The sequence below is a fragment of the Haemaphysalis longicornis genome, unplaced genomic scaffold (assembly GCF_048455015.1).
Source record: "Haemaphysalis longicornis isolate Haplotype H1 unplaced genomic scaffold, Haemaphysalis longicornis Haplotype H1 scaffold_2, whole genome shotgun sequence".
NCBI classification, from domain to species: Eukaryota; Metazoa; Arthropoda; class Arachnida; order Ixodida; family Ixodidae; genus Haemaphysalis; species Haemaphysalis longicornis.
The window spans coordinates 29,978,643-30,006,232 of NW_027526295.1; the positions used below are offsets into that span (position 1 = coordinate 29,978,643).

General features: G+C 46.2%; 1 long non-coding RNA gene across 1 annotated transcript; it reads left to right on the top strand.

The window, feature by feature from the left end:
* LOC144167034 (uncharacterized) lies at window positions 1–27,590 on the top strand. The gene is made up of 4 exons (XR_013321827.1): window positions 1–64; window positions 11,259–11,365; window positions 21,224–21,411; window positions 26,410–27,590. It is a non-coding gene; the product is annotated as an uncharacterized LOC144167034 (long non-coding RNA).

Consider the following 27,590-nt stretch of genomic DNA (forward strand, 5'->3'; position numbering starts at 1 on the left):
TTGCAGTGTTCACGTGTGGGCCTGACGGGCTGACAAACATGTCGACGACACCGTGTACTTCAAAGTAAGTGACGTCAGGAAATAATGATATTCTTCATTTACATGGAAAAGTGCGTACGTATGGCGAATTCCAGCAAATTGCAGCTTGGCCCAAAACACCAATGGCGGAATATGCAGTCAACTAAAATCAACTGTCGGAATACCATGCAATTTTAAATATATTTACCCTACTTAAGCAGCTATGATTTAGAGCAGTCTGGGCAAACCAACTTCGTGCACGGGGACCAGGTTTATTCTACTAATGCAACCTACTACTACTACTAAAAAACTACTAGTGCAAGCAAACTTAATACAAAAACATTATTACAGGAAACAAAAATACTGCATGTAACACGATAAAATGGGAGTTTAAAAAATAATAAATGCAGAACGTTTCATGAAATTCGTAAGGTGTGGGCAGCAGCTTTTGAAATATGCGCGCTTCTAAATTATCAACGATTTAGGGTTAGCCATGATGGAAACAGCTTGTTTTTGTAAAGCTAGGAAAGGTAGCGCCTACATCAACTTTGTTAAAACGAGAAAGCGCATAATAGGAGGGTGTCGCATGTTCCTCTCCCGTAGTTGATATAAACGCAAATAATGGCTTCTTTAAAATGACGAAGATGTGTTTGTTTTATGCCGTCAACATTAAATATACTTTAAAAATATTCTCTGCGAGGGGCATTCAGTATAAACTGGTTATTGACAAGCAGAATTTTACGTTGGTGTATGATTAAGTCTGCCCTCTCAGTAAAAGTATGTTCCACATAAAATGCTGGGAGATATTCTAATGTTGCGGTTTCAGATTTTTGGTCGCTTTTGAGAGGCTTGGTCATAAATTATTCTGCCGCACTTTAATGTTGATGCTTCCAAAGATTTGTATACCATTTTTTGTAAAAAAATGTGGGGCTTAAATCGTAAGAAACACATGTAACTGCACACTGCCTGTAAACGCTTTGCTACTTCTTGAAAGTGTGCATCCGATGATAATGTCGCGTCAGCGTGGAATTCTCACCTCGCCCACGGTGCTTCAACTACGTCTCCATATTTGAATTGACAATAACTTACAGGGACGCCTTAAACTGTCGCTGTCACGTAAAAATCGGTGTTTCATAGTATGAGAGGTTTACTTGGAATATGAAAGCAATGGAAGCTTCTATTGGTAAATATCATGTAAAAAAGCAATACTTATTCAGTAAAATGGGATATATCTTTTAGAATATTTTCCAGGACTTTGTTTACGACTATGTCAGTAGGGCTAAGGCCGTATCGTCATTATGCATGTAAGCTTCCCGGCTTTCAATTTTAGTTTTTTTAGCAACCACCCTCGCAGAACACTTAAATCAACCGCCCCGTTTTCGATAAAACAAATTACTAGTTGGACCCACTCTAGACAATTGTGAAACTATTAATAAAAATACAACAAAAAAGTCCTATGCATCGAATATATTTGAGTGATAATAATTGATAAGCGCTTTCAAACGCCCATTGTAAGTCTTCAAACGAAGAAACAATAGAAGAGATACATGGAGTTTAGTGTAGAAGAAACCGCTAGTCTTCTAGTGGTGTTGCCGTCCGTTAATAAAATTGGACAAGGTTGTTTTTTGTAGTCGTTTATTACTCTACATTGAATGCGCAGAGGCTGTTATTGGAGAAATGGTTTAGTTTTAAATACACAAGTTTCTTTTCTAACAAAACATCAAGTTCTTATAAAGAAGATTTCTATGATGCACGTTATTCAGTGAAGTATTGCCATTGGTCGCAAGTTATTAATAATTCTTTCTCGAGTACATCTGCAAACGCCTCGCTTAAGGCGGTGCGGATGTTTCTCGCTACAGTCGTTCCCAAGTTGCTATTCTCGAAGTTGGCTTGACCAGATTCTGGCAAGCTGACAACTGGATCACGTAGTATGATTTTTAGTAGTCCTATGTTTGCAGAAACCTTTTTCTTCGTTTTTTAGATCCCCCTTTCATTGTGATATTATTTTGTGTTGCTGGAGCAATTTTAAGCTCCACACCTTTTAGATAGTGCAGTTTTATCATCTTGTTTTATGCCCATGGAATAGCTCTGTTTCTGCATTGGAGCTGTATTCCCTTTTGAGTTATTCTAAATGTCCTTAAACTTCTCGGTAGATCCATTGTACACTACCAAGTGGTCTTATTTTGTCGTAAGTTTGTGCCAGTTATAATGTTTATTTTTTCTGCCAGCTTCTTTCCATATTTCCCGATTTTTCAACACAGGCTGTATGAGGAGCAAGGCAGCTACAATCAGCGGAAACCCCGAATGATTTAAACTAATGGTCTGTAGCTTTTAGTCATTCTGTCAAGTGAATTTTATTTTTTGAGTAATACGTTTACCGCAGCAATTGCAATAAATTAAGCTATCGCACTCATTTTTTCCTACATTGGCATCTTTAACAAAGATTCAGTTACGATGCAGTACATACATGCCAGCTACAATGACCAATTAGCGGGGCTATTTATGATTACTTTGATCGAAGCGTCAGTGTTACTAACATTGTAGAAATTGGCAGCTAAAGAAAATCTTCATGCTCAATGTGGAACAAGACATTGTGCTGCAACGTCGCCAGTGTGCGAAGATAGCAAGATAGCTCCGCTGTCCCGCACCTAGGGCAGTGCACTGACAGCACACGCGCTTCTTACGGTATGAATTCAAGCCAGCACGTTGTCCCAGGCCAGATGTCCTCACCACTGCCGGCTGCCTGAGCGTCACCTGAGTACACCCAATGAGCCCTCTTCCTCAAATCGGAGCTGTGCCGTAACATGCTGGATCAGCCACTTCTGCTTCACCAATGGGCATTAGCATAAGCCTACGACATTAGCGAGTGACTCGTCCTAGATGGCCAAAAAGAATGGCAGCGAAGCATCGTTGCAGGTCGCTGAGCATGTCCCCTTCTAATTCCCTTCAATGTCAGACTGACTTCCATGAAAGCGGCGCCTAATTCTAAACCAAACTGATTGTCAACAAAATACTGATCCTGAATATCGCAGTGACCATGACGCGTTTGTCTTGACGCCAGTCAGCTGTACGGCCAGTTGGTTTCATTTCTGGGCTATCGACTGTGCGAATCACTCTACAACATATAACGGTGATTACATTTCTTTGTTAAAATGTCCCACGGAGGCTAAAGAGTTCCACCCGGAATATTTTGGGACAAAACAATAATTTACTTATTGTACGGCTTGAGGCACGGAATAAGGACTGTTTTACGCAGCCAGGCAGCCACGATCCTCCAATGGCGTCAGCGCCTTCACGACCTAGCGGATGGAAGAGGTGCATCGGGCACGCTGTATGGATGGGCATGAACTATGGCACTTCAAAATGAACTTTCCGGGCATGTCGATAGCAGAAAACGATACACACATTCAAGCAAAAGAGTGAGAAAACATTCAGTACTTGTGTTACACTCCGCCCGACCGAGCTGTTCTACCAGTTAATCCTTGGGAGTAGATATGGTCAAAAGTTGCCCAATTATCTGCGTTATACGTGGCGACATAATGGAGCGTTTATTCTGAGGAGTAAGTTCTACAGTGTCACATCGTGTCCAGCAAGCATCATGGATTGTGAGGTAAAAAAAAATAAGAAAAAAATTGCCGTGTTTATGAGATGAGCGGGTTTTACCCAAACGACAGGACCCCGCTTAAAATTATAGGATAATTTACGCGGCCACCATACCGCTGAAGGCACGGTTCACGCGCTCGATAATACCCCAAATCTGTTCCGTAGGGTGTGTAGGGTTACATGTTAGGTGCCAGATTTAGAGTGTATAGTGCGGGATTTAAGGTGTATAGTGCCGCTGCACGATGCGAGGATGTCTTCGTTAAACTAAGAATAAAACATGGCCTGTGTTGCTAAACAATCATCGCCCCGCACTTTAAATGAGAACGAAATGACGAAAAACCAAGTAATAAATTTTTTGTGCACTGAGCATAGCTTACCCTGTTGTTTTGGGCTGCTGGTGGGGTGATAAACAACAAATAATTTATCACTTTACCTTACGCCGTCGAACAAAGTTCTCTGAACAAGTCACGTTAGAAGTCCAATAGTTGGCTAGTCAAGCCAACAGCTTCCCACGACATGCTTTTAGGTCAGATCCCAACTTTCGGTCCTGGAATATAAGATGGGGGTGAGAAACCTTGCATCGAAGCTCCTAAATTATCTCTAAGTCGTACCACAGCTGATTGTTTTGGAACGTCTTGATCTTAACGTCGTGAGCACAATCCGACGGCGTGAATAAAATTGGAGGTAATAAGGCACACAGGACAACGAATTACTAGAAGCCACAGCCGGTCTTCGCAGTCGTAGCTACGGTGGAATTGGTGGTAATCACGAATAGGGACATGACGGGCGGGATCTCGAAGGGCTGGGCTGCCTGAACCGTCGAAAAGTTTGAAATAGATGTTGATACCAAAGAAATGCGAGAGGCTTTTGCGCAGCTCAGCTGTCATGCCAGAAAGTGAGACGTGCAATAAAACTGGCTTGGGAGGCTAGAGAGGCCTTAGGGATGACCGCTGGTGAGTGAGAGAGTCCGCCAGCGTAGGTATTCTGCGGGCCACAGGTGTATATCACCGAGATAAGGCATTACTGCAACTTAATGGTGAAATGCTGAAACCGACCATTTTAATATGTAAGGGGCGCGATGTACTGGCCCGAAAAATATTGGGCGGCCGTAAAACTGAGGATGAAGGTTGGATTAAGTACTGTTTCCCAGGGGTAAATATGGTACTTATGTTACATGTGGTACATATGGCAGGGGGGGTGCAGCGCACATACGCAGCGGCTGACTAAAATCCAGTAAGCTGTGCACGAGCCACGCGACCACGCCAAACGCAGTCGCGTCAGAGCTGTTTGGTTTGCGTGCTTTAGGAAGTCTAGAAGGCTAGATAGAGACATTAGAAGTGGACGAAACTTGTAAAAAATAAAAACAGTTCCGCTGAACGTGAAAGCTCACAAGTGCGGAGTAGATATTCGCGAGAAGGGGTTCTGGGGCCGTTCTCTGCTCTTGTTCAATGCGATTCAATTTTCCTGCCTCCGCAGTGCTCGCGAAGCTTCTCCTAGGAGAGGTAGCATATTTTTCCTGACCTTTTGTTTCTTGTACTGCATCAAATCGGATGAGTGCGAGTTGTGTTAACGGAATATAAGAAATACCACGTCGGGGTGTAGGAGCGTGGTCAATTTATATTTTTATATTTTGCGGGGTTTTTATCAGCGAGAATAAATGATTACGCAATTAGTTCGTCACTGGAAAAAAAAAACGCAGTTAGATTTTTTGTGGGTACCATGAAGTGTCTGATTGACACTTCTGTAATTAGGCAAGTACTTTCCGACTTAGAAAATTAATTTGAGGCAAAATTTTCTTAACAAAAATTACCGGGCACTACTTCACTGCACTCGAAACGTTATGCGCAACGTTTCGTTCGAGTAACACCTTTTCTCTTTTTTAAGATGTTAGTGCATGATAACAGGGGCACAGAGCCTTTAGTACGCGTCAACGCACCTGCAGTGGGTAAAACAGACTAGAAATTGCTGACTACAATTTGCGCAAGTGGTACCACAATGCTTATGAGTCACTTCAGTATCCATTTAGCTGCCCCACTCTCGACTGTTACTGTTGCAGGTTCTAGTTAAGAACATGGCCCCCACTTTACGGTAGAAGTAAAAACACGTGTCATCTGATCAGAATTGAACTCAGGTCTTTGCAGTAGTAGTCTAGTGCTCTACCGAGTTTGCTTTCTTCGCACATTGCAGCAATAAAACGCTATCTTTTTGTTGTTCATCATTCGTTGGCCACACATACTTGTGGTATTGCAAGAAAAATTGCGATGTATAAGGGGTTGTGCCTGTTATGTCCGTACAGTCAGTGACAAGCTGACGCATGGGCACACTTCAAAATGCGGTTTATTCAGCAAAGCAGAGCACGGCTTTTTTGACTGGACTGAAGCAAGATCGAAAAAAGTCTCCCCGTGCAGTGTCCATCTCCCCGCGGAGTCGGGGGTGACGTCGGCGAGGGAAAGGGCCCCTTCGCTGCGGACACTAAGTGGCGCGCTGTCGTGAGGCGCCAAAAGAGAACTGCGCGTCCGCTGCGGAGCACGAAAAAAACATTTTTTACCCTGAAAAGAGCGCCGGGTAGCGGTCAGGGAAATCTCGCTGCCATGTGGATTGGCGTTCGTCGACGGCTTGGCGGTGCACCGAAGACGGGAGCTGGTCGTCTCCATATGTGGTGGTCGGCGTCCCAGCGGCGCTCTCCTTAGTGAGATGCCGAGCCCTGTTGACGGGTGGTGACGCATAACTTCCTTCAGAAGGGGCTGGTTTGCTTGAAGACGGCCTCAGCTGGTGGAGCTGTTTGACGGGCCGCCGAGTTGTCATCCCGGAAATCTTGACGAGCCCCGACGGCAGGCCAATCCGTTATTTCACGGTCGCTTGGGCCCATTCCAGCTTGTGTTCAAACTGGGGGGCGAGCACGCCTTCTCCCTTTTGTATCCCCAGGCTGCACGGTGGGTCGAGGGTATTCTGGGCCGCCTTTGAAGATGGTTCTGGTTGAACGGCCCCGAAAACATTAGCCTTCTTTTTTCCCGTGAAAACATTAGCCTGGCAATGGCGTGCCGCTGTCCAATACTATTTTTAGCGGTAGTCCGAACATTGCAAACAACGCACGCAAGGCGTCGGTGACGGCCGCAGATGTTGGCCTATTCATTTGTATAACTTCCAGCCATTTCGTGTAGGCACTTACCACGACTAAGAATATTGTTCCTTCGATTAAAGCTGCAAATTCAACGTGCAGGGTGTGCCATGGAGCTGTTGGCTTCTCCAAATCAGGAATGCTGGCTGTCGGTGAGGCTTGTTCGTTTTTCTGGCCAGCTTGAGACGTTTGCGCATGTGGTTCGATGTCGTAGACAATTCCTGGCCACCATATGTAGCTGCGAGCGCACCTTTTCATGGCTACTACTCCTCGATGTCCATCATGGATGAGCGCCATGGGTTGCTCGCGTAGTGCGTGCGGGATAACGACTTGTGACCCGAGTGTCACGCAGCCGCAATGGAGACTCAACGCCGTTGATCTTTTTCTAAAGGCATTGAAGGTTTCTCTGATTAGTTTCTGTACGCGGCCTTGTTGCAGTGCGTCGATCAATTGCGAAAACGTCGAGTCCTCTTGCGTCGCTACGGCGACCAAGTCGGCCATTAGCGGTGGATTTCGCAGGGCTTAAAACATCAGCACGCAGCCGACTTGTTGAGGATCCTCAATTGTTTCGCCGTGCGGCAGACGACTCAATTCATCCGCGTTCTGGTGTATTTTTGCTGGCAGGTTCATGAGCTCGTAGTCGTACGCTAACAATTTTATGCACCACCGTGTCATACGGGGAGACGGCGTATGGGGTATTTGTTGCTTGGGGCTCAAAATACCCACCAGAGGTCAGTGATCCGTAATGATGATCCCGTGTCTGCCAGCAATACACTGGTGAAAGCCATACACTGCAGCCATACACCGGTGAAAGTGTATGACTCCATACACGATTGCGAGTCCTTCTCGATCCAGTTCTGATTAATTTCGCTCTGTCGTTGAAAGGCTGCGCAAAGCGAAAGCAATCGGTGCTTGCCTGCCTTGATCGTCGCCTTGTGAGAACACTGCGCCCACGGCGTAGGGCGATGCGTCGCAGGCTAGAAGCAGAGGCTTCATTTCATCGTAGTGTCTGAGAACTACGCGCCGCCAGAGCAGGTCTTTTAGCACGTCGAATGCGTTCTGGTAGCATTGCGCCCAGCTCTATTGGACATAAGTTTGCAACAGGTGGTACAGGTCGTTAGCCGCAGTTGCTCGATGCTCTAGGTACCGTAGAACGTAATGAGCCAACGGATAGACGGCAGTTCCTGCTTGTTGTTTCGTGTTGGTGCCTGGTGCCTCACTGATGGCACGCACCTTGTCATCAGTGGGATGAATACCTTGAGCATTCATCAGGTGCCCCAACAATTTAACTTCGGACCATGCAAAGCAGCATTTATGTATGCTTAAGCTGAAGTTAGCGCTGGCTAGCTGGTCAATCACAAGCTCTAGGCGTGCTGCGTGTTGTTGGCTTGATGTGCCACTAATGATCACATCATCCAGGCAAACGCACATCCCGGAAATTCCAACTAGCGTGGACTCTATGTACTTCTGGATTGCTGGGGTTGCTGCCACAACAAACGGAAGTCGTTTAACCCAGTAGATGCCACTTGTTGTGTTTATAGTGAGCCAGTGAGATGTTTCTTCGCTCACTTTCAGCTGTTGGTAAGCCTGCGTCATGCCCAGTGTGCTGAAAATTCGGCATCCACGGAGTATGCTGCAAACCTCCTGTGGCGTTGGGAGATGGTAAGCAGAAACCTTCGTTGCCAGGTTCACGGTGCTCCTGTAGTCTCCACAAAGACGTAGAGTTTCGTTTTTTCTCACTCCGACAAGTGGTGTGACCCTGTCTGAGTGCTTCATCGGTTCAACGACATCCTGCTGCTCGAGCTTGCGAAGCTCTTCGTCGTACGCGGACTGCAGCACAATGGGTACTGGCCTGGCTTTGAAAAATTTGTGGCTGGCATCCTGATGGAGCTCCAGGTTGATGAGAGGTCCGTTGTGACCGCGAATATCCTTAGCGAAGAGCGCTTCGCACTTCTTCTGAAGTCGCTCCACCAAATCCTTTCGCTCGGGAATATTGTCCTCTACAGCAGGGCTGATAACTCCGATCGTTATTCCTAAAGCGTCGAACCAATTTCAGCCCTAGAGGCTAGATCCGGCCCCTTGCACGATAAGTAGTGGTAGCTTGCATGTTGTGCCGTTGAAGGAAACGTCTACATTGGCACGGCCCAATAGTGGCAAGGCCTGCTCCTACCACGTTCTCAGGTGCGTGTCGTCGTCGAGCAAGATGGGTGTATGCTGCCGCCTGGTGTGGTGATACCTCTGTTTGCTAATGAGCGTACATGCTGCTACAAAATCCATCTCCAAGTTAACCGGCTGGTGATGCACGGTGACGTCGATAATGGTCTTCGGTGGCGTGCGTAGGTTGACAACATTGTTTAGGTCGTACAGCACCGGTGATGCTGGTAGACTACCCTGCGTCTCAGCCTGCGTTATGGCCTCTGATGCGTTCACATGCTTATGTCGTTCATGGGGTGCCTTCGACTGCTTCCTCTTTGTTATGCATGCCTTCTCAATGTGAACTCATTTCTGCAAAAATGGCACATTGCGCCTTGAAGCTTGCATTACGGCGGGCTGTGCTGCTCGTCACTGCGCCAGTAGAGCTGCGTCCTAGTTGGTTTTTTGCCACTCGTTTGGGGGGCTGGGGTATAGCAGCTCGGTGGGATTCCGTATGTCACGCTGCTGCTTGCCGGTACGCTCTTCTCGAATGGCGATGTCGCAAGCCTTTGCGAACGTCAATCAGGCCTCAGCAAACAGGCGCTATTGTAGGAAGTCGTCCCCCAGGCGGCACAAAAATTGGTCACGGAACAGAATGTATAGCGGTAGCATGGTAGGGTTCGCAGGAGGCGTGACGCCCGGGTGTTCGTAGCCACCGTTGTGGTGGGAAGCGTTCCGAAGTTGCCATCGGTGGCCAGTTTTTTCGGCGCCGCAACGTAGGCGCTGACCGCTTCTCCTTCCATCTAATCTCTTCGTTGATAACGAGCCCGGCCGTACACTTCGGATGGTCTCGTGTAGTAGTGCTTCTGCGGTGCCGCAACGATGTCGGCGTAGTCCACTGCTAGTGCGGTTCTTGGCTGCAGACGGTGCAGACCAGACGGTGTCGTACGTCTCCTCCCACACAGCGTGAGCAGGTGTGCCTTCTTTTGCTGGGGTCTACGATGCTGTTGGCCTCGATGTAGCATTGAAGGCGTCCAAACCATGACGCCCAGGAGGTGCCATTAAAATTAGGTAATGGTCCTGATGCGTGCGAAGCCATTTCGTAGCACTCTGCTGTTCAGCGTAGGTCGCACAAAGCCTTCCTCATCACAACGTTTATGTCGGCGCAGTGAGTGAGCAGCTGACGCACGGGCACACTTCAAAATATGGTTTATTCAGCCAAGAAGGGCACAGCTTTTGCGGCTGGACTGAAGCAAGGTTCCAAGCGTCTCCCCGTTGAATATCCATCTACCCGCGGAGTCGGGGGCGGTGTCGGCGAGGTAAAGGGCCCCTTGGCGGAGGACACCAATTGGCGCGCAGTTGGGAGGCGCCGACACAGAACTGCGCTTCCGCTGGGGAGCACGAACACAGCAGTGCCCCTCAACGTTCCTTATCTCGCAGCTGTTCTCCGTTCATCGGACTTGTTTCTGATTTTTAAGACGATTAAGAAAAAAAAAGCCACAAAATGTGATTCTTAATCGCCTGGTTCGTGGGCGCTTTTTTTCATGCCTTCATTGCAGAGCGTAAGTTCACCCCAATAAGCGCGAATTTCAAAATCAACTTTGTTCTTTAGTGATATTTCTGATTTAATTTTTGGACTTTGTGAAATAATCAGCAATTAACGTAAGCAGGTGCAGTCCTGGTCACACCGAAAAAAAGGAATACCGCCTTTTCAGAAGCAGAGATTATAACTCGGAAGCGGAATCAGCACTAACATGCGGGGTTAAATCTAAGCTGCCTGGATTGTTTAAAAATGCACAAGAAAAGTGCTGGAGATCTTTTATTTTCGCACGAATTTTAAGCGGAAAAATTCAGACAGAGGACAAACGGGACAGAGACAAGTGCTATTTCTGTTCGTCTAATAAGTGAATTTTTGCGGTTGAAATTCGTACAATGCAATCGTACAACTAGCTCGAACCTACACGCCAATGCTTCTTTTACGATTACGCTGCAAAAGACATAACTGTAAATATTTTTTTGTTTTTTAACAGTGCTTCCACACCACAAGAAATTAATGCGTATTTTATAATGCGTACATTGTAAACAAGCAACAATTTGAATGGTAGCATTATCATGTGATAAGTCCCCATGTCTTCGGATGGTGTGCCCAATACTCGTAGGAATGATGAAGATGTCATGAGGTGCGCTCAAAAGGAAAATTTGCTTGCTATAGCATTCAGAGCATTCAAAGGTGATACACCCATTTCCGGGCGATGACGTGACCTATGGCTGACCATGCCTGAACTGGAGATTTTTATGCATTAATTCCATGTAGCACATCAACCTAGAAAGCCTAACGAAAACCATTGCATACTTACTAGTATCTTTTTGTCCTTTACCCCAAGAGGTATTCTGCACTGCTGCTTAGCTGCATGCTGGCAGTAGTGGTTGGATCCGCGTTGAAGTCAGAAGTAGATCCTCAGCACCCCGTGCAAGGCACGCCGCCGGCTGTTGGTAAGAGAGAACCACAACCGAACAACGTATTTTGCTGTAATGCTTGTATTTTATTGTGAAGCACGGCCACAAAAATTGCGTACGTGGCTGTAGGTTTGAAAACGAGGAAAAGAGCGAAGGGGAGAGAGACGGAGCCACAGGGTCATAAAACGTACAACTTGCGAGATACAGATAAAGAAACGTGGAACACAGTTCGCACAGAATACGCATCTATGAATTGAAGAAGAAATCCAAATGTCGCGGTATAAAGTGAGATAATTAGAATGCCCGAAGATATATCTGTGCATCAATATATATATATATATATATATATATATAGTATAAGTAAAGAGTCGGATACACAGCAAGAACAATAACAAACAATGTTTACTTACGTAGCGGCAACGGGACTTGCCTTCATCAGAACAAAGTTACATGATTTTGCTGTCGCAAACATTTTGAACACATTTCTTATATAGGTTTGCATAAAACTGTGAGAAAGAGCGGCAAATGTTTCGGAAATGGGGAGTGTGCATACAGTCAGGCTACGCCTATGTTACAACATCAACAAACAAACAAGAAAAATAAAAAGGGGGGGGGAGTGAGAGAGAGAAAAAGGGGTCGTGTTAACAATGCAGCGTTCAAGGTTGCACCATGACGGGTCAACGTATGCCGCGCGGGCTGCAAGTTCAGACGATGGGGAAAACTGGACAACCGCGGTTTGAAAAGAAAGGGAAGAGTATACAGTATTCAGTGACTGCTGAGACTGGTTCGGGGGGAAGCGAAGATGGGTGTGCTCCCCGCGGGTCAAGAGAATAGATAGGCGGCACAAAATACCATTTCACAGAAGCTAGCAATTGAACAGAAAATAGGTAGGGTCACAAAAGGTTAAACATGAATAGATCACAAAGAGTTAAACATTCTTAAGTGGTGGTGGGAACGAGGCCTCCCTCCCCAGGACAAATGGCATTGTTGAGCCGCATTAGGCTAATAAAGCTGCTGTATTAGGAGAGTTTCTGCGAATTCTGATGGCAAACTCGAGGGTAGGAATAATGAACATAGTTATAAAAATTATGAAGCCGCTAATTTTAATCGAGGGATAAGCACGTTAGTTTTCCGTAACTTTCATTAATTCCAAGCGTGGCTGACCCAAACTTATAAATGAGATAAGATTCCCGAACCTCACGGTCGTGGTGCGTTTTGAAGGCGGATTCTAAAATTGTTGCTTTAAGATGTTCAAATGCATGCCCGGGACTGTTCACATGTCTTGACAGGGGCAAATAAGGGCAGCTTTTTGCATGAGAGCGGTGATTATTGAACCGTATTCGGAAGGGCGTTTCAGTTTGGCCGATATATTGTTGCCTACAAACAGTGCACTCTAGAAGATATACGACATTAGCGGAGTCACAGTTAAAGTTACCTTTTATATTTACGTAGTACTCTGAAGCCGTGCTGGTGGCGCGCTGTGTAGTGGTCATGTGTGGGCATACTTTACATCGGGGTTTATTGCAGGGCATGCAGCCAGTAGTTGCCGGTCGGTTGATACGAGAGTTAGTAAGAAAGTCACCTAAATTCTTATTACGCCGGTAGACAACGCGTGGTGGTTCGGGGAATATGCTTTTTAAGCGGTCACTTTGCATTAGGATATTGGGATGTTTTTTTAGCACGGTTGACACTCTCGGAGCGGAGGATGAGTGGGTTAAACTAAGTTAGTTTGCGGGTTCCCGTTCGCGGCTTTTTTCTTACAGATTTCGTTACGGTCTAATTGGTTGGCTCGCACAATAGCGTCGTCGATAACTTTTTCCGGGTATTTTTTATTCAGGAGGGCGATCTTGAGTTCTCGACAGTTTGAGTCAAAGTCGGCTTGGTTTGAGCAAATTCTCCTAAATCTGTGGGCTTGGCTGTAAGGTATTGCTGTCTTGCAGTGTCTGACATGGCTGCTTCGGAAGTGAAAATACTGCCGCGTGTCTGTCGGTTTTCTATACAGTTTAGTTTGAAGCCGACCTCGGAAGGTAGTAACGGTGACGTCCAGAAAGTTTACACTGTGTTCCGAATAGGAATGACCAAGGGAAATACTAGGATGGGCTAGGTTAAATGCCTCAATGAAGGTGAGGAGCTCCGCCTCACCGTGTTGCCAGATCATGAATATGTCATCAATATACCTTTTATAGTACATTGGCTTTACATTTTGGGTGTCAAAAAAGTTTGATTCGAGGTGAGCCATAAACATATTAGCGTAGTTAGGTCCGATTCGAGTTCCCATTGACGTTCCGCTGACTTGCACGTAATGAACTCCGTCGAACTCAAAATTGTAAGTTCAAGAATAAGCCTAAGGAATGTTTGGAGAGCAGAAGAATCGATAGGTTTGTCGCACGATGACTGCTCATACGCAAGGGATACAGCGGCGATGCCATCTTCATGGGGGATGTTAGTATACAGTGACGCAACATCAAGGGTGACTAGAAGGCAGTTATGAGGAATTTAAATTTTTGACATGTCTGAGAGAAAGTCATTGGTATCCTTAATGAAGGAGGGAAAGCTGGGCGGAATGTCGCAAATGAGATTATTCACATAGCGCGAGAGGTTTTCGGTAACAGTGCCAATGCCAGAAGCAATGGGGCGCCCTGGGTTGTTCACCTTGTGAATCTTTGGGAGAAGATAGAATTTACCGGCTACTGGGCTTAAGGGGATCAGGGAACGAGCCGTGGTTTCATTTATTGTTTTATTTTTCACAAGCTCAGCAAGTTTATCTTTGACAATTTGCTTATAATCTTGAGTGGGATCATTGGGTAGTGCTTTATAGAACGTCGATACTGATAGTTGCTTATTGGCCTCGTTAACATAGCCGGTTTTGTCAAAGATTACGATTGCGCCTCCCTTGTCGGCAGGTTTAATAATTATGTCGGGACAGCTTGCGAGTTCCTCTAGGGCTTTCTTTTCGTTGGTAGTCATGTTGTGGTGGAACGAAATTTGTGTTTGGTAAGCTTTTCGCACATCGCGTTGGACAGCTTTGATGTACATGTCGAGGCAACTATCACGCTGTGTGGGAGGGGTCCAGTGCTTATAGCTAGGTAAGGTTCTGCGGGCTTCTTCCGTCGCGGGGTGATCTTATATATATATATATATATATATATATATATATATATATATATATATATATATATATATATATTGTAACAGAGATAGTGGCCGTTAGAAGGCGCACCAGTGTGGCCAAATGGGCGTGCGCTGAACTGAGACCGAGGCTGACTGTTTGGTGGCGTCAATCCCCCAACTGGGTCTATGTGCGAGGCTCAGTCACCGGAGCAGCCCCATACCTGCGCGTGGACTCCCGAGCTAGCTTGGCCTCTGGTACAACCAGCCCCCGTTACCACGCTCTAGCCGTTTGCTAATAAACCCCATTATATAATAAAACCCATTAGGTGAAACTGGGGGGGTCGCGTTGACGCAGTGACCCGGAGCAGATGACGGGCGCAGGCTGCGGCGAGGTCATGTCGTGCTCGATTCCTCGGGAGACGGGAGGGAGCACTCGCTTGCTTCGTAGTTCCAGGCCGGGGACCGTACAGACTACGACCTCCACCAAAATATAATGGGGTTTATTAGCAAACGGCTAGAGCGTGGTAACGGGGGCTGGTTGTACCAGAGGCCAAGCTAGCTCGGGAGTCCACGCGCAGGTATGGGGCTGCTCCGGTGACTGAGCGTCGCACATAGACCCAGTTGGGGGATTGACGCCACCAAACAGTCAGCCTCGGTCTCAGTTCAGCGCACGCCCATTTGGCCACACTGGTGCGCCTTCTAACGGCCACTATCTCTGTTACAATTTATATATATATATATATATATATATATATATATATATATATATATATATATATATATATATATATATATACATATATTGAAAGGCGGTTTAAGTGCTAACAAGCAGTAAAAGCGAGAGGCGGGAAGCCGCGCAGTGTCTTCCAGGTTCCAAGGTAACCGGATAGGGGATCGCTGATCTGAACACAAGGACGCACAGAGCTGATGATAGCTTGATGCTTATGGCACATACCCGCACACCGATTGGACGATCGAGGTACGTTAGACCTTTCACTTCTCTTCATTACAATCACCCACCGCCGAAGAGAGAGCCACCCTGGTGACCTACGGCGAATGCAGCAATATGGCATTGTAATAGGGCTTCAGGCAAGCGACGTGGACAGTTTGGCGGCCATGACGGCGAAGGTATTCCAATGGCGTCAATGGTTCTACAACGTAGGTAACGGGTGATCGGCCCTGTGCGCACCTTGCACGTGTGCTAAGAGTTACAAAAATTAAAGGAAGCTTACACTAATGCAAGGCACCTAACTTCTTGTACGCCAATGTGCTAAACCCTGCGGCCTTCAGTGTTAACGTAAAAAATAACAGCTTCTTGTCATCCGCCCTTAAACAATACGGCACATCAGGGAACACATGCAAATACTCCTTGGTGGCTAGGCCACCACTCCATGCCCCAGCATCAAGTTCCTGTACGTACATCTCTAGGCAAAGACCAAGAGTGACGTATCATTGCAGCGCCTCAAACACATCATCAATCAAATCATACACATGATCAGTCGAGTTTGAACCAAGAAGCGAGGCCACAAGAAATCCGATACCTTTCGATTAATTCAAACTTTTGTCCTGTCGAGAATCACTTACGTCAACCCCCTGTGTTCTTCTCGGCAAGGAGGACATAATGATGCTTGATATAATGAATAAAAAGGCGGCTGAGCAAGCCCTTGGCCTTCCCGTGAGTACGTCCACAGAAAGGCCGCTTAGCACGGGGCTCTACAACACGGTGGAAGAGCCGATAGAGATCCATCTTTTTATCCAAAAGCTCCGAACGAGCAGGACTGCGGTGGGTTGCCGCATCCTTCACCAGTTTGGTTTGGCCGCACGGAATGTCAGTCCGCTTGATGTACTCCTGGACTTTTGCCGACAACAACTAAAGATGGTCCATTTGCTTAGAATTAGGAACCCCTCAGACGACAAGGGTTGCCGACAAGCATGGGCTCAAGCACTCGACACCATCCTCGGTGAGGATCATGCAGTTAGTTATCTGCACAGACGCCTCTGAACATCTTGACAGCAGTACGCCATCATAGTGACTACCTACAGAACAAACCTCCTTGCATGTGCCTCACTCAAGACCCAGGACTAGAAGGCAGCAGACGAGGCAGCCATCACCTTCTCTCACTCAATCAGGGGTTCGGAAGGTAGTCAGCGATTCCCAACAAGCCTACCGGAATTACCGGTCTGCTTTGGTGCCCCGATCTGCACTTAGTGTGCTAAAAACCACTCCCCAAATGGTTCCATTCAGCTCATCTCGACATCCGCTCAGGCTTCCATGGAGGGAAATGAATACGCCCACAAAACCTGCACTTTTACCCCCAGTGCTATGGAGACGCACGAGGACAGTCACCCACTTGTCACGTGCAGGGACATAATCCAGCTTTATCCCCTTCAGTGACAGACCCTACCTTCACCTCAGCCTCAGCTTTTCGGAGAACACAAAACTACTCTGCGGCTCATAAAATCCGACTCCTTCCAATAGCCCGCGCGTCTTGACTTAATGCGCCCGAATCGCTACGACGCTAAATGTAAATTTTGAGTAGAAGTAGGAATATTCCACTGCATAATCGGAGTGTGAGACTTAAGCCCACCATATCCTCCTCTCTTCCGTCAGCAACCCAACAAGAACAATGAGAGAAGCTGCTGTCCACCTCCTCTCTGCATACCGAGCTTCAGCTAGTAGGCACAGCACAGGCGGCACGGCTGCATATATCCCCCAGTGATGAAGGAATCACTCTCCTCGGCCGCACTCTGGGCAGTTCAGAAGTCTCAGCAAAAGTATTTCGTCCTCCTCCATCTTCTCCTCCGCCTCCTGCGTCTTTGCCCCCAATCTCGTCGCCTCCGTCCGCTGCGGCAGAGACGGAGAAGTGATACTGTCTAACGCCGGGATTGAGGTTCCTTTAATTTTATAAAAAAAGAGGCTCTCCTCAGGTGTTACACAAATACAACTCAACCAATCACCGTCTATGATTTAATATTACCAAGAATATTTTTTTGAAATAATAAAGGGTGTAGTTAAGTGCATGTCACTTCTCTCTGGTTTTACTATTTGTAGAGCGACGTGAGTGAATGTTAGTGACGTCGCATGGGTAATCGTTGTGCGTGCATTTTACAACTTTGCTTTCCAACCACATTAACTGGGTGGATTGGCGCGAATTTGTTTCGTCTCGGCTGAAGTATCGTGGCATTTTTTTAAACACTCGAGTTGCCTTTCCGGCGTATTTCTGATTTAGCCGAGCCCGCTTTTTTTGCTACTATAGTAGTAGCTTCCGCATGGCAGAGATGGCATATTTCAATGGAAAGTTTGAAAGCGCAGTTGATAGTAAACGGCAACCTTGAATGAAAAAATCTGAAAATTTGCCTAAAAACGCTATCAGGTTAAAATGCGGTCGCGAGGACGACCACGCATACTGTCTCTCACGCTCTCTGTCGAATCTCAGAAGCCTAGATGTTAGGACGCTGTTGCGCCCTTATTCAGCATTTCTTTATTCTTTTCGGAAAGGACCAGCACCAGGATGTCTCGGTACGATGAATAATTGACAGTATAAGCACCTCGCCATCCGGTCCTGCATTGCGTGTATTCAAACTCAAGGGTAATGCTTTTAATAGTAGTACATCCTCCCGGATGGTCCACAGGTGCTCTTCTTCATCCCTCAGCACCTCTGTCTGAATACCCTGGAGCAGGTTCATGATAGCGGACAGCTGGCCCCGCAATGGTTTTCCAGGCGTCGGCTACGTGGACGGCTCTTCTGACCGTGGTATCACCGCACCATTCGCCGTTGCGGTGCCGCACATGACACAGAAATAAATGAACGACTCTACCCAGCGGAATTCATCTGCCCCCCAATATACGATCGCGCCGTTCTTCCGCGTGGACTGAAATGTCTTTGGCCCCTTACGTCAATCGCTACAGGGAATAGATGGGACAGCTGTGCCCATTGACTGCGCCACGCAACAAGTAACCGCCGAGGTCCTTCCGACCAGTTGGCTACCGATGTCACCTTTGTTATTCTTTACGACGTATTCGCCGTAAAACGTACTTCTTGTAGCGAGTGGTTTAGGACGTCCTCCTTTCCTTGGCGGCGAAACACAAGTTTACATGTTCCAGCTATCCCTAATATAAACGCTTTGCTCAAAGGCTTAATTGTCATTGGCCTGAAATCGTCACAAGGCAAGCTTCTGATGCCCTTGGTGACTGGGACGTGGTTTTGTCCTATGTAACGCAACCTTGACGAACATTCTCATAATATTGGTGAAAATCCCCCTGTCTGCTTTCTCTTCTTACCGAGAGTCAACATTGCCTCTACCAACATCCAACCGCTAAACATTGCCAACATCACGCGAGAAAACTGTACCACGTTATAATTATGCATAAGAGGTCGTCTCGTGTGCTCACTTTACCAGCCACATGGCGCGTTCCTGACTCTCTCCTTCGCAAAGTTTTCATAAGAGCAGACACAGTACAAACCACATTTAACATGGATGGCTCGTGCAACTCTGGCGCCCTGCGCGCAGGGTAGAGCACTCGGAAAACCGTCTTTCTTGATACTCGGAGTTTTACGGTGTACAACGCCAAGTGAGTGATGCCAAGAACGAAATTACTTCCGGACATCGTACACGCCTACTGTACAACATAGCGCTCACCACGTCCAGTTCTCCCATGACATGGCGCAATGGTCAACATCAAGCTAAAACGGGCCACTGCGCGAGTTGGTACATTATCCTTAGTAACACCACTAGTAACTAACAGGCAGAAACACGGTACTTACAAACGACTGATTTAAGATTCTGTTTCCCAGTCGTTTTTGTTACACACCTAGGCAAAAACAACAAAAAAATTACAGAACGACACGACACCCTAAAGCTGTCCCAAATGGGCCGAAAAGTCAACTCGCGTTCAGCGACGCGAATCAAGTGCCGAAGAAAACACCATAACAAGTTTGTTGCCTGCGAAGAAAAAGTTATATATTCTATCCTCCTAAAGTGTACGAAACATTACATCGACCAAACTGGTCAATGTTTCTATCAAACATTGAGGAAACATCATTACAACGTTTTGACATCATTCCGCGGTAGCCTAGCCGGGCATTGTTGCAATTGCGATGGCAACCGTCAGCCGTTCCTGGACCAGAGAATTTTGATAGGAAAACAAGGCAACCGGATCGCGTGGAAAATCAGAGATGCCACCGAAATTAAAAGTTACGTGATACTCAGGCACACCTTTATTGCCCTTTCAGAAAAAAGGAGCTCCTTCTTGGTGCAGCAACCCTCACCGTTATTTAAAGTTTGCTAAGCCATGCCGCGTTGGTCGTCTCGCAGCCAGGCTTGTCACTTTTTATAAGCTCTCGCGCAAGTTAAAATCCAATGTCCTCTGTACGCAAGGCTCTTCTTGCTGCAAAATTCTATTACATTTACGCAAAAACAAAAACGTAAAGCCATTGACGCGCGGTGTCCAAATCTCTCACGTATCCTGTTATAAATTAGCTGTTTCTTTGAAACAATGTTTGGTTGTTTTTGTCCAGGCCTATTCAAAAAACACTGGGAAAGGCCATAAAAATAAGTTTCTACTCAGCTTTATGTTCACGCCCCCATCCATTTTTGATTGATTGTTTGATTGATAAATAATTGATTGATTGATTGATTGATTGATTGATTGATTGATTGATTGATTGATTGATTGATTGATTTATTGATTGTACGGTTCAATGCTCCGACTCAACGCAGGCGATGAGGCGCACCATAGTGAGGGCTCCGGATTAATTTTGACCACCCTGGGGTCTTCAAGTAGCGCCGAAATTTCTTACGCACGGGCATTTTTGCTTTTTGCTTCCAACACAAAGCGGCCGCCTGCAGCTGGGAATCGAACCCGCGTCCGCATGCTCAGCCAGTCAACGCCTTAGCCAGTGAACACCATGGCGGGTAACGATAGAAATGCGACCCCCATCCACATCCATTCAAGTATTCAAGTGGGCATCATGCCTGGCTGTTTCTTATCTTTCCACCTTTCAAATATAATGATGTTACCGTGTATTTGCGCATGTGTCTAGACTGTCACTAAGCAACATAAACCGTACAACCATACCATGAGTGACAAATGCTATATACCATATAGCATTTCTCACTCATGAGCAAGGTAGTGATTGTACATTTGCTTTTTTTTCAATGAAGTTCACTCTTTTTGTCTTGGTTGTGTAATGTTAAATAAGGTTGCTTCTAAGATTTACCACTTGCTGTAGAAAGCCACCGATAAATTAAAATGTTGCTAAAAAGCTTCCCTGATGTGATTAAGGTGGCGGCGATAACGTCTTTTCTGAATTTTTAGAACAAATAATTTCAGGTGTTTTCTTTCTAATTTTCAAAATGGCTTGAATCTGCCAACAAAAACTTATTCTATAGCAGAGCTGCCACATCGAGGAATGATATAAAGTTCCAATATCATAATCTCCGAAAACTTCGCTAGCAAAGGCCAGGCTGACAGGATTATGAAACCGAAACCCCCGACGCTGCAATCGTTGTGTGTTTTGAAAATTAGTGGCATTGTAAACAAAGCCTGGAAAGCATGCATAAATGGGTACACAAAACACGATTTATTTAGGTTCTCGCCATAAAACTTGGAGAATGCAGAAGTCGCTGTCTATTTATCAGGTTTTATTGCACCTCTTTTTAGCTATTCCTTATGGAGAACCATACACCCCATTGTTGACTCAAGTAAATGCAAACCGAGACTGATCTGTTGCAGTGGCACGATATCGTCTTTATTCATGATGGTGAACTCTCTCCCCCCAGCAAACAAGGCGGGCCTGCGCAGCCACGAGCCGTACGATGAAGTGGCGACTACAAAGTACGACCGCGTTGACACTGACAACGAATGGTCGTGGCAAACATATGCTCCCCAGGTCGAACCGCATTTGGACGCCAAGTTTCTAAATCATATTTCATTGCCTCGCGACACCTACGGGTACTTAGCCAAGCACGTGAGTCTGCTGTTCGATTTTTTGGGGTATTTGTCTACAGAGTCGATGTTTGTGTTACTAGAATATTACATGGATTTACTATTATGTTATCCATTCGATATAAGGGCATCATCTGTAGCAAGCTATATCATACCGAGCGAAAGAACACCTAAGTTTTGGACGCAGTCATTTGTATTGTACAATACCTATTGTTTACAATTTGCGAAGTGTTGCGCGATTGAAATGGGTTGTAGGATTTTATGGTAGAAGTTGTACATGCTTGGAGGGAACACGACTAACACAAGAACAAAAAATGTACCAATGATTTACAAAACGACTACTGTATTGCATCGTACATTACGATCATAACAAGTATTTCACAATATCATTTTTATGGCAGTAAGCTGTAAGAAATCTCTTCAGAATAGGTTGACTCACTGTTACTCTCTCTGTTGACTGAGAGTATCAGTGTAATAATTTCTTCTAGCCCGTTCTGGTATAAAAAATTGGCTTTTGAATAGATCTTTGATCTATATTAGGAGTTTAACGAGTGATTACTTCGACAGAAGTGTTAAAGGTTGCATGCAAACTCACTATGTAAAGCACAGTCTTTGACAAATTGAACGTCGTAGCACGCAAGGGATAGTTGGCAAGTAAAATTGTAGTTGAAGTCGAAATGTATTCTAGTGACTGGCATAAAAATGCCGGTTGGACTCATTTACGATAAAATTCAATGTGTTATTCGGAGTCAGCGCGGAAGAAACTGTATGAACGTGCATCTGACATATTGCCGCGAACCGTGCATGCGTTTGTTTATTTTTTATTTATTTTTACTGCCCGCCACGCCCCGCTGTGTAATCTGCGTACCAAGCGAAGCGCGTCTTCCATTCGTTACTTTTATGCCGCAAGGGCTATGGCATTCAGATAAGCCGAACGTTTCGCCCTAACGTCACTATCCCGGAGTAATCTTCTGTGACAATGTTCTGGATGTGAATCGACGGTTCCAGAAACACCTGCGCCGAAAGATAAAAGCCTGCAGAGAAGTCGTCGCGGCATTCGATTTCCGACGCTTGCTTGCGTACGTCGCTTTGCAGACTGCTGCTTCGCCGCCGGTGTATTATTTGAGTTGTAAGGGCAGCAAAAGTTCGCTACAATAAACTTGTTTTTCTTGAAGACAACTGCGTCGTCTTTGGCAACGTGACATCCAGAGAGCGTTTCAGCTTCCCTTTAATAAAGGAACGCAGACGCTGCGGGAAATTACGTAAATTTTCCACAAATGTATCTGTAGTTTTCTTTCCGCTAAACAACGGGAAGATGTATGACAAGCGCAAGCCGATCATGAGTTTCGAACGCTTATGATGGCTTTCGAAGCCTCTGGGGTACGCCGCGAACAACAGCGTTACCCTGGGACGAAGCTTTGGTACTCTATATACTTCGGTCGAGCGAGCGAGATAAGATGACAAGACGAGCGCCTCAAGTGCTCTGCACTTAAAAGCTACCGTGGACGTTACGCAGGCGCGGCGATTGGAAATTGCTGCCGCGGCTACGGAGAGAGAGAAGCAGTTTATTAAAGCAGACCTCTAAGCGAGGGATGTTGCCGGCAGCCGGAGCGTTGCGGCGACCTTCGTACCCAGGGCTATGATGATCTTCTGTCGCTCCGGGTCAGAGCAGCTCAAAGAAGGACGCTCGAGTCAGTTGGTGGCCGGTCTGCCTACAGGTCCGCCTACGGACGTTTTAGGCTTAAAACTGCGGCGGATATTCGATTGCCCCTCTCATAAGCGGTGCAGATGATTATTCCTAATGCAACCCTCCATCACATCATTAACTCCTTCCACATATGTGCTGCCATTTTTGGGCCTTAGGTCACATTTCGTGCGGCGCTAGCAAGCTATCGCTCGAGCTACCTGCGCCACTTTGCTGCCGTGGCCGCCGCCTGCGAAGCGACCGTGCGGCTCGCTCAGCGCGCTTTTCGTGTCGCCGGCCGGCATTCGCGTCTCAGTGAGCGCGGATACTTTTTATTGCCATAATTTTATTGGAAAAGGCAATAAAAATAGAGCGCCTGGAATCGCTGTAGAAATTAGGTCGCGCCCAGCTCCCGATGAGCCAATAAATTCACGGCGCCTCCTCCGCCTAAGACGCCAACGATCGGATCGTTCGTTGCTCGAGAGCAGAAGCTCCGACCTCCGATTGGAGCGGCCCGCCGGAGAAAAACACCTGCACGGAGAAAGCGGCCAATACAAACTCTTTACGTGTCGGATGCTGTTTATTCACAAAATATACAGGGAATTTCGATGGCGCGAGGTCCTCCGGTGGCTCCTTGGTTGTGTTTCGCAAAGTTTAAAATTATTTTAAATATGTGATAGGCTGTATTTCCGCTAATATTTTGCGGATGATGTATACATGTTCACACCAATCTATTGCGTAAGTTATCTCGCCTTCAAACTTTTGTGTCAGAACCCCGTTAAGAAGCTGTGTCTAGTGTGTAATCATGTCCAATTTTGTGGTCGTTCTATTTCTGAAGACAAAACCAACGTGGTCTTGTTTTGAATTTTTCGGTAATCAGCCGTCAATGTTTGTTTCGTTTTTGCTTTCGGCTAAATGCTTGCGAAGAAAAAGCATTCCCTTCGGTTGAATTATATAGGTGTAAGTGAGCACTCTGTCTTTTTTGTTCTTTCTTGTGCGCCGTGGGTTTCGCGCTTTTATTTTTTTAATGCACCAACTTGCCCAAGCTTCATCTTTATAAGGTGGAGTAAGTAAATTTATTCTTGATCCTAGCACAACACGTTACAGAGCCCCCAGCATCAAAATTTATGCAAAAAATCGTTTTGTAGTAGCTCGCATTGAAACGTTTTCACTGTGTTTTATTTTTCGCTGCCCGGCGCTGCCAAGAGTACCTTTTCAAGACCACGAACGCAATACAAAAAATGCCTGTCAAACACCGTGTACAGTCGCGTGCGATTTGAAGGTAATCGCGCGAGCTTCGACGGATAAATACGATAACGTCCCCGCGCGGCGTTTTTGGTGCGCCAGGACCGAGATTATGCATTCTCCTCTATTTCGGTCGCTGTTCCTTCAAGCAGCCATCATTCCCTCGGCTCGTAAAACACCCTTTCTACTTTGTCGGGAGTTTGTGTGGCTGTATAACGTCTGTGCTTTCTTCTTGGTTACCGTGAACAGCGATAGCCCCTCTCGTTATAAATGCCCAGTATTTACCGAGGATGTGATTTTGCGCACCTTTCGATGAGCTGCTGTCACTTGTAACACCTCTGTAATAGCTTGCGCAGCATAAGATAGAATTTTATTACCATCTTCTTTTGTTTTATTTATTTACCAATAAAAATTTTGGGCTTGTCGATGCGTGAAGGTATAAATACTGCACTACAAATACCAGAACAATTGAAGCTGAAAAAATGCCACGACGAGTATCCCTGGAAGAGCGACGAGAAATAATTACGCATAGCCAAGTTTTGTCTCAGCGAGAAATTGCCAGGAAGATTAACCGCCCACAGAAGACAGTTAACCGAATCCTACAGGCGTTTTATGAGGACAATCGTTTGGAGGATGCGCCGCATCAATGGAGACCGAGGAACTCAAGTAGAGGATGCCCTAATCATTGCTGCCGCCATCAAGGATCCTTTTACAACAGCGACGAAAATCAAAGAGGAGTTCCGGCTGTGCATCACTGTTTCTGCCATCAGGCGCCGCCTTAGCGCGTCCGGGCTAAGAAGGTATGTGGCAGCAAGAACGCCGTCCTTGACATCAACACATCGGCAGAAGCAGCTAGAGTTTGCAAGCGACCACGAAAAGTGGAGCAGGGATTAGTGGCAACAGGTCATCTTCAGCGATGAATGTACGTTCACATCATGCTGGGACCAGCGACTTCGTGTTTGGAGAGTCCCCTGTTCACGGTAAAGACATTGCATAGGTACGTAGAGTATTACCTAATAATTGCGTCTCGTCGGTTCTTTTGCAGCTTCGAAGCGGGCAACATTCGCAACGTAGCAGCAAGCAGTCGAGTCTCCGTGAACGCCTTGGGCTCCATAACCTACAATGGTCTGGGTCCCCTCCATCGGATTCCCGGACGCCAACGGCAGACGTTTAAACTGACATCATTATTACCATATTGCTTCCTTTAGCTGTAAACGGCCCATTTTCGGACGGCTGTTCTTAATTTCAACACGATGGTTTCCCTGTCCACACATCATCATCAGTGCAGGATAATCTAAATAACAGTGGTGTTGCGCGGCTTAAGTGCCCCCAAAAAGGTCCGCTATGAACATAATAGAGAACGTTTGCGGAATAATGAAGGCTAGTTTGTCTCAATGTCACGTCGACAACGTTAATGCAGACGCACTTTGGGCGACAGTGGAAGCAGAATGGAATCGGCTCCGACGGGACCCCGACTTGGTGCCTTCATTATAGGCTTCTCTGCGGCGCAGAGTTGAGCAGCTGAAGAAAAACATGGGTGGTGCGACCAAGTTTTAAGTGTGACACCGAAATGTTCTGTGTTGTTATCCCTTAATTCAAGTCCAAGTCCTTACCGTATCAGTATTATGCAGCAGATACAAAAGATTATTTTGGCTTTGTTCATTTTTTCCGCGTGATGTATTTCGCGGACATGCTCGCCAATAAATGGAATCACAAGTAAAGAGTTGTGCCTTTTTATCTCCCCTTCGTGCTGGCCCGCCGTGCGGGAGGCCACATGCGTGCAGGAGTCTGATTGTCTGTTGTAAGATACCACAATATGGACGTCGTGGCTGCGTGCGCTATTAAAAAGGAGGAAGGGGGCGGCTTGTTTTGCCGCGGGAGTGGTAGCTGCTTGAATGACCAGCGACTGAGGGAGAGAAGAATGATTAACTAGGAACCAGGCGAGTAAAACAAGCCGCACGGGGGCGTTATCGTCGTGATCGGTTGACGCTCGCCTGATTACCTTCAAATCGCACGCGAGTGCACTTACAACACTAAGGAGCTGTACGTTCGCTGTGTGCTAACGTTTGTCGCTTTCTCTTTATCCCACAGATTCCCTGCCGGAACGAAAGCAGCGGCTGCCGAGTAATCCTTCCAGCTGAAGAAGCCGCTAATTATTCTCCGCTACAGCACCCGTCAAAATTCTTCCTATGCTTAGCAACCGTAGTATGTCGGGACGAATGTACACTCAAGTGTACGGCGCCCTTAGAGAATTCAGTGCCAGAAAAACCACTCGTGCCAGCCGAAAAGGAAAATGAACAGCTGGTAAAGTTTGAAGAAAATGTTACAAGCCAGGTGGATGCACTAGATGTAAAGCTTGCAAAGCTAATAGAAGAGTTGGATTCCCAGAAAAACAAACTCGTAGAAATTGGCCATCAGGTCAATCATTTCAACGATGCACTCCAGGAAAAATTGAGAGCAGCCACCGCCAGCACTTTAGAATCTCTGGATAGTAAGGCACGTGAGGTGAAAGCTTTTTTGACTGAAAAAACGGAATCACTGACGGCGACGTTGTCCGCAGTATTATCGACGGTGGCAATTAATCCGAAAAAACAATGGGGGACTCTAACAGGATACGCAGCACACAAAGCAAAAGCAATAGAAAGAGGTTGGGAGGAGGCAATGGCCAAAAAAGTGTATATACAGCACTATTTATTATCTTGGGGAATTGAAATGAAAGCTGAGGATGGCAACGTGAACCTTTACTTGTGGATTAAGCTGCACAAAGGAAGAAATGACGAATTTCTTGATTGGCCATTTTCTAATGAGTTGAGGCTGTGCCTAATTCACCCAGAAACGCAACAGGAACACTGCGCTAGTCATAAGCCTACTTCAGGTGCGTCGAATTACGAATTATTCGCTAGACCGCTAATGAACAGCAATTCAGCGGTTATCTTAAAAGGCGCCAAGTTTGAGTCAAGCTACAGTGAAAAGAATGGTTTTATAAAGGACGACAAGATGCTTGTAAAGTTGGAGGTTCTCTCATGATTTGATTTTCAGGCGCAGTTTTCTTAATTCCTCCAAGAAAATAATTTTTCCGGGTGAATAATGAATAAGAACTTAAAAGAAAAACGAATTTCAGACACCAGCTCTTGGGTAAATCCTTGCTTAGTTGGGCATGCACACATAGAACTGTGGTTGGATAGATAATCACAATCCTTCTTATCAATCAAATAAATGCACTCTGAACAGAATTAATCGAAATAAAGTTACCGACAGTTACGATCCCTTCT